Source organism: Pygoscelis adeliae, unplaced genomic scaffold (genome assembly GCF_000699105.1).
Source record: "Pygoscelis adeliae isolate BGI_AS28 unplaced genomic scaffold, ASM69910v1 Scaffold209, whole genome shotgun sequence".
Lineage (NCBI taxonomy): Eukaryota > Metazoa > Chordata > Aves > Sphenisciformes > Spheniscidae > Pygoscelis > Pygoscelis adeliae.
Genome location: NW_008825538.1, coordinates 3333682 through 3339632, shown reverse-complemented (window position 1 = coordinate 3339632; position 5951 = coordinate 3333682).

The following is a 5951-nucleotide window of genomic DNA, read 5'->3' as shown; positions in this document are numbered from 1 at the left end:
CCAACCTTATCCACAGCCACAGTTGCTTTGAGGTGCACCTCTTCCAGTGTGGTCTTCTCCATGGGCCACAGTGCCTTCAGAGATATACCTGCTCCACATGGCCTTACCCATGGCTGCAGTCCCTCCAGGGGTGTACCCACTCTGTCATGGGCTTATCTATGGCCACACGCTTTGAGGTGCTCCGGCATGACCTCATGCACTTGCACGGTCACTGATGCCACTGATGCTGCAAGGGGTACCTGCTGCAGCATGGACTTATCCACCACCACAGATGCTTCGAGGTGTACCTTCTCCAGTGTGGACTTATCCTTGGGCCACAATCCCTTCAGAGATATACCTGCACAGACATAACTACGGCCACAGATGCTTTAAGATGCACCTGCTCTGGTGTGGACTCATCCATGGACAGATGCTTCGGGGTGTCCTGCTCCCACGTGGACTCATCCACAGGTCACAGTCCCTTCGACTCGAGTTCACACCGGAGTTCCAGCCTGACCAGTACAGCAGCACAGAAACAGCAGCGATGCCCTGGCCGTCTGCCAGCCCAGGCGCATCACCATTGCTGTTATCAAAACGTTCCCAGGCACAGCAGAGTAAGATGATCAGCAGTCCAGCAGCACAGCAAGCAGCGAAAGCAAAAAGCAGCCACTAACGAGCACTAGACTCTAATATACAGTGAGGCAAGCAAGCCCCATGGCAAGCACAGGAGCCTGCCGATTAATAGCTAAACAGCAAGAACAGCTATAAATTTGATCTAGCACATTCCAATCAAACCTGTCGTTATCTCGAACCCTTCAAGCCCCACGTTGGGTGCCAAAAAGGACTGTCGTGGTTTAACCCCAACTCTATCCCAGCCAAAACCAGCACACCATAAAACAATACTGACTTGGCACAGGAGCCAGAAAGGATTTAGAGGATAGAGCGAGAGAAATCCGTTGAACCACAGGAAGCATGAACAGAAACTTGTAGTTTTAGCATCATCTTTATCCTGTGGTGGATCTTCCCTCCCTTGTGCAATGGTTGATTTCAGTTGACTTCAAGGGAGTTTGTCACAGGGCTCGTCTGCTCACGGAGAGCTCATCCGTATTAGCGAACAGTGTGAATTGAAAATTCCCACACAGGTGGGATTGTGACCTTCTCTCCAAAAAGAAGTATTTCTGGGCAGATATTGGGGTTCTGTGTGCAGAAGTTGAGCATTCAGCTCTCCCCTGGCACAATTCCTGGGGTGCTGCAGGAAAATGCTGGATGAATGCTCCTGCTTTGCCTTTTGAGCTTGCACTGTGACCTGGCAGGGTTCGCCACAGACTGGCAAAGGAGGTCACACTTGCTGTAACTCCATTTCCCTTAGCGTTGCCACCCAAATCAGAGAAGAAGGAACAGATACTAAGGCTGTAGAGAAGTATGACGGCACATTGCTCTGTCCCGTATTCCCTTGTAGAGGAGCAGATGCAAGATCACCCTCAGCGATGAAGATTCATGAGAACACAACTGCATATCACAGCATCACTGGGGTTGGAAGGGACCACAGGATACCTCTAGTCCAACCTCCTGCTCAAACCAGGCTCCATACTGAATTCAGACCATCTTATCCAGTTGCCATATAACCAACAGGGCTGCAAAAAAATGGGATAGGTACCTTGCTGTTAGGACCGAGTTCGACTTTCTCTGAGAGCACATCTCCTTCTTCCTGCCTTCCAAGCAGCTACATTTTTCATTAAGGAGGTGGCCCGGCTCCAGCAGTGTGCTCCGTGTGATAGGCACTTACGCTGAGGGTGCTGGGATCGCCCTGAACGGAACTTCTTTTGGGACTGGGGTCTGAGCTTGCACTGCTTTCCTGCTCTTCCAGCACAGATAGCTCCTCTCTGCAACTTCCCTTGGAAATCAACAAAGAGCAGGAGAAAACGCGTCAGTCTGATGTTTTCATCCAGATTTAGAAAAGTCCATGCATGAAAAAAAGTTAGATGGAAAAGACTGGTTTAATATTCTTGGGATCCACTTGAGGGAATGAGAAAAGCAACTTTGTGTGTGTGTGTGTAAATCTTACATTGGAGGTCCCCCTTCCCCAAAAGGGTTAATGCAACCTCTCTTTTCCCCCAATATCTTCATGGCCCTAACAGCTTTCATTGTGAAATGGGTGCAGGTGTGGGCTATGCTTTGTTGATCACAATCCCTTTTGCAGAGGAAGCTTTGAATATGTTTGACATAATCAGCTCACAGCCTTTGCCCGCACTCTTTCATAAACAGGCCATTTTCACATCCTTTTCATGGGATCCGACAAGCGGAAAAATAATTAATGTTACCTCAGCCTAACAGTGACCCAGCTTTGATTCAAAAAGACGGCATGTTGCATAAACTAACCATTTAATTGAGTGACAGAAAAAGCCCACATGTATCAATTCTGCCTCCGCGTATTATGATTACTGGGGCTTTGCAAGGATTCTGCTCCCTTGGTCATAAAGCAGAGCTTAAATTCAAGCCCATGAGGTGCTTTCAGAAGGACCAAGTGAGCATGAGCTGGGGATTATCCGTGTTTACAGTGGCAGGACACAGGAGCAGGGGAATATGCGGGTACCCAGCCATCATGGCGCACGTTCAGGTTATGTCACATGTCCTTGTATGAATTGACAGTGGCCAGACATTATCCAGCCACAGGACATTTTGCATGCTGATGGCACTACACTGCCACCTTGCCATGACCATGGGGCCAAAGTTAACCAGTATATACCACAGTTAGGACCACACCTAATATGAATAAGACAGAGTCACCCTTGAGGTAATCCACCGAAAAGAAATGTCCAAGATGAATCTCAGTTAAATTCAGATAGGGTCTTGTGGTAGCAGTGGCTTCTCTAATGAACCATCTCCTCTCGTGGTTGCAGAAAGCCAGCCATTTTAGTAGAAAGTGAACCAAACTAGGAGCCTCTACTACTAACCACCACGAGTGACCATGAGTGTAGTTTGGAAGTGTCATGCACTTGTGTAGCAGTGCCCCCCAGGAGCCGCTCAGCATAAATTCATCACTGGCTCACTCAAAGACAGTGCTAGTGGAGCCACTCATATTCTCCTAGGTGAGGAGGCTGTGCAGACCACCAGGAATCGCTTCCTCACCGCATCACGCTGTAGGAGAAAACAAAACATCTTGAAATAGCTCTGGTTCCTCAGGCCAACCATAGGCATAGGGCGTATGTTCTTGTGCTGTTAAATGGAGGGGCTTTCATAAAAGGACCCTAAAAACGGGTAGGTTGGTACCTCACTAACTCTTATAATGCAGGGGCAGAGCAGTGTTATCACAAAATCGAAGGGAAGACATTTGAACCCAAGGAAAGGAAAAGTCTTCCCACAGAGGTACAGCTGGGCTATCAGACCTGGCTCTATTAGACGTCACTCCTGCCCAGAGCTTAGGGGATTTAAAAAGGATATTGGCTATTTCTATGTTCACAAGAATACCCCAGATTAAAATAGGTTGGGGACAGGGAGGAGGACTGAAATCCTCCTTCTTATAAAGGAGCAGATAATAAACAGGAGCTGGACCTTGGACTGATCCCAGCAAGGCAATGACTATGTTCCTGACCAATCCTACCTGTGGGAATCTCAGGACGCTCAGAGTCCTTCCTCTGGCTATTTTGCATCTGTACAATGTTGACGGGTTGGCAGCCACCCACGCCAGGCCCAGGCCCAAATTTCTGGGACTTACAAGTACAACATCATTGGCCAAGTTGGAGCGAGCTCTTCCTGGCACCACCAGTGCTTTGAAGGTAGGCTGAGAAATTTGCCTTTCCTAGATCCACTTCAAGGAGGGTATTCACCTGGCAGCATGTAGGCGGCGTGAAGCCTTGGGGTTGTCTGGAGAGCCCCCAGGAAAGGTCCAGCTGAGTGGCAAGGCACCCACCTCTTGCTGCAGTTGGCCAAAGATCAGGCTGTGCGCTTTCAGGTGGGATGACATCCGGGCTCCATACTGTATTTCAGAAGGAAGGTGCCTTCCCCTTTGATGTCCAGCATTGGGCAGGCAGAGGGAATGTCATCCCAATTGAGCCAGCAAGAGGAAAAAATCTCTGAATAATGCCACCTTCACAATCAACTGTTGAATGCACCACTTTACTTGGCCCCCCGCCAGTAATTTTGATGCAAGCCCTTCTTGCTTACACAAGAATTTCCCCCTGTAATGTGGAAGAGGAAAACATTGTCCTTTCCCATAGCCTGAGAAGCCCTGATGCAGCAGGCCAGAAAAGCACTTAGCGAGACAAATAGATCGATACTCATGGAGCACATTACCGGGGCTTTAGAAGACGTACTGATTTGCTGGTGTAAGGACTCCTGTGTTCTGTGCGAGTGCAGCAGAGGTGGGTGAAAGGAAGGCAGTGCGTCTTCACAGCTGTGGACCCTCAGAAAGCTTCTGGAGAGACATTGCAGGCTGTTTGTCATTGAGGTGATGTCAAGTGCCTTCATGATTAGGTCAGCTAGGAGCAGGTACAGAAACCACTCTTCCTCAGAAACCTTTAGTGTTCTCCTAGTGGGCCATTTTGTGTCTCTAGCAAATATTGTCTTTAAAATTATCATAAATACTGGAGATGGAGTAGCTGGGGAGCAACCATTGTATTTCAGCTGATTGCATTTTGTTTCATACCCACTAACACAATCCTCTGTATTTCCTCCCTGTCCTTTGACTCTTCATACCTCCAGGTATTGGTCATGTTTCTGGCTTGTCTGCCATTCACACTCAATTACTCTCTGTTTCTCACTCACTCTCTTAGCTTCTTTGTTGGCCTTCTCTGAATTTTTTTCACAGCTGTCCATGTCTTTTCCATGTCTAAATACCCCTGTCCAATCTGCTGGGGAAGGAGGGCCTGAAGAAGCACCACTGATCTCTGGGTGCTCACTAATGGTGGTGATGGTACCTGTGGCCACAGGAGCCAAGATATGGTTCTCTGCTGGCCAGTGCACAACCCATGAACCACCACGGAGGAGGCCTCCACTGTACATCTTCTCAAGGAAAAGCTTGATGGCACTGCAGGAACCAGACCTAGGACTGGCTGCTCCAGCTCCCACATCCATGCTTAGCTGGAGCTGGGTGACCTCTCCATGCCTTGGGGACAGACATGACCTTTCCTGCCTTCTGCATACTGCCTCTAAAGTGAGCCTGCACAGACAGGGGATTTTAATTCTCTGCTCCTCAACTTAAAATCTGTCCCCAGCACGGGCATGCCATGTAGAGAGTATCCCAAGATTTGCTCCTTAATGCTCCCAGTCTGCCCTCCTCTGAGCTGCTCTCTTCCCTCATCACAGGGCCGTTGCCCAGAAGTCCTGTGTGTGACCCGACTGCAAGAGAGTTGTGCTTTCCCTGGAGATGCCTGCAATGGGGCAGCTTGCCTGGGTGGGCTGGGGTGCCCCTGAGAGCTCCCGGAGCTGAGAACTAAGGGCATTAAAATGACTAGGTGTTTCCCAGGGCAATGAGGTGGGCAGCAGAAAACAGGTCTGAAGTGCTGCTTCCATGTAGTGACATTCAAAACATTTTGGGAGGAAACTATTCAGTGTTTGCAACAAAAAAGGAAGGGCTTGCTTAAATCCCAGTAAGTGCATCAGAGACAATCCTGCAGCTTCCCTGCCAGCTCGGGGAGTGCGTGCTCCTCACACCTCATTCATCCTTCTGAGGCCCTAACACAGACACCTTCTCCAAGTACCTCTCTATTTTATATAATCAGTCACTTCATAATTCCCATCCATGTGTATTTGGGAAGTCAAAAGGCTGCAGACTAGGATGTTCTTAAGTGCCTACTTCTGCCTCATAGGAATAAAGTAGGGACAACACAGGCAGCCCTGAGATATTCCTTGGAGGGAGACAACAGGCAAAATCCTGGCCCTGGTGAGGTTTTGTCCTCAGCTGGAACCAGAATATGCTTTGAGGCATGAACTGCATGAACTGTCTAAAAGCAGTGCCATCACGTTCACCTTTA